Raw genomic sequence first — 1,905 nt, forward strand, 5'->3', positions numbered from 1 at the left:
AGATTTTAATCTTCCATGAAGGGACTTTCCGGAGCCGCAGCTCTCAGATTTGCAGAATACAGGATTTTAGAAGCTTTGTTTGTCCCATCTGAGAATAAGAAGAATTCATGTGGGATAAAAGATGCTAAAGGAGACTAGAGAGGGCATCAAAGAACTCAGGGAAATTGTATACAGGTACATCAATTTTGTACTGCAACATTGGATCTCCATCCACAAGGGGGTGGCTGGATCACATCAAAGCAGCTCTTCATCAGAATGGGATGGTCCTGTACTCCTCATGAATTAACCAAAACCTTCTAAGAGCTTTTCTTGCACATGTCTAGGTAAGAAGCTAAATGAGGGCCATGCCTGGTTCTGTTTTTTCGGGCGAAGTCTGGTTTTTCAGTCATAAAATTGGTGATTTAAACAAGCAATCATGAGAATGTGAACCATTAGTGATTTTTGGTGCAGCTTCTCGTGCACTTGGAGTCTCCGAGCGCAGCCAAAGGAATTACTGGCTGACGTCAGGAATACCTCACCAGCAGAGCGCGGCCCACTGGCGGTGGGCAGGGTGCTGCCGAGGAGGATATGAGGAGCAATCGTGGAAGAGGACTCAGTCCGACCTTGTCTGGCTCACAGTCCTGCGCATGGTTGTGCGTAAACGCTGCTAAAATAGTTGGCGGCGTTTAAAGCCCCTTCAGGCGCGTACAACTCTGGCCTTCATTCATGTTTTTTTTTTTTTTTATTTGCAACACATTCACGTCTGGGTAATGTGCACAGGAATAGATCAACACTACTCCAAACCTCTTCCGCATATTGGATTTCTATGCAAAGAGACGGTCGCCTATGTCCCTCCAAGGATTCGGGAAATGAGGACTGCTGCTTACATGGACTCAGTATTTTTTGACTTTTGAAACGTTTTCTGTGCAGTTTTAATCGAGGAATTTCTTCAACTCTCGAATCATTATCTGCTCTCTGACTGGGATTATTCGTTGCTTTGCTTAGGCTCCATTTGATTAGAACCGAGTTTCGGACAAGCCTGTGCAGAGCAGTGTACAGTGCACGCTTTCGAGCATAATGCATTTTATTTAGGACACCCTCTGTCTGTACAAATTAAGCCGGGATGGCGAGCGAGTATAATCGCAATATTGTGGAAAAGTACATCTGCCATAAACTCTCCAAACGGGGATACGTGTGGGGATTTGATGATGTCCGAGATGAAGATGCTGCTAATAATGGCTCAATAGTTGCCCCTCCACCGACTTTGGTCCGCCGGTGCCGTGAAGCCAACACCGGGCCTGACAACGACAGCTCACCTAACCTCTGCAGACGGCTCTCTCAGTCCGACCCGCACGCCGAGATCCACAGAGTCCTGCGCGAGGCTGGAGACGAACTTGAGAGATTATACCAGCCGGACTTCACGGAGATGTCGCGGCAGCTCTATCTCACCTCCACCACGGCGCAGAGAAGATTCGCCGAGGTTATAGACGAACTGTTCCGGGACGGGGTGAACTGGGGCCGGATTATCGCTTTCTTCGAGTTCGGGGGCACGGTGTGCGTTGAGTGCGCGGCCAAGGAGGAGATGACATCGCAGGTGGACAACATCGTGGAGTGGATGACGGAGTATTTAAATGGACCTCTTAACAGCTGGATAAAGGATAACGGGGGATGGGTAGGTCTGATTCCGTGTATCTGAGCGATTTGCAGTTCTGTGCCACGGTGGCGCAAAAGTCCTTTTTTGCTGAGGTTTGAAATCAGTGAATTAAGCTGCTTACAAGTGTTCAGTTGGGATTAAAACGTGCATTCTGACCCGACACACAATATCGAAAGCACATCTGTAAGTGATCATTAATTAAAAAAAAAAAAAATCCATCTCTAGATGTGGCACCACAGCGCAAACGTTCGAGACGGACGGCCTCACTTAAA

General features: G+C 47.7%; 1 pseudogene; it reads left to right on the forward strand.

Moving 5' to 3' along the window:
- The first annotated feature begins 414 nt into the window (after window positions 1-414).
- Window positions 415-1,733, forward strand: LOC111666676 (apoptosis regulator Bcl-2 pseudogene; annotated as a pseudogene).
- Window positions 1,734-1,905: the final 172 nt, after the last annotated feature.

This window comes from Seriola lalandi, unplaced genomic scaffold (assembly GCF_002814215.2).
Source record: "Seriola lalandi dorsalis isolate HSWRI2012SDOR001 ecotype SW California unplaced genomic scaffold, Sedor1 jcf7180002003062, whole genome shotgun sequence".
Classification (NCBI taxonomy): Eukaryota; Metazoa; Chordata; class Actinopteri; order Carangiformes; family Carangidae; genus Seriola; species Seriola lalandi.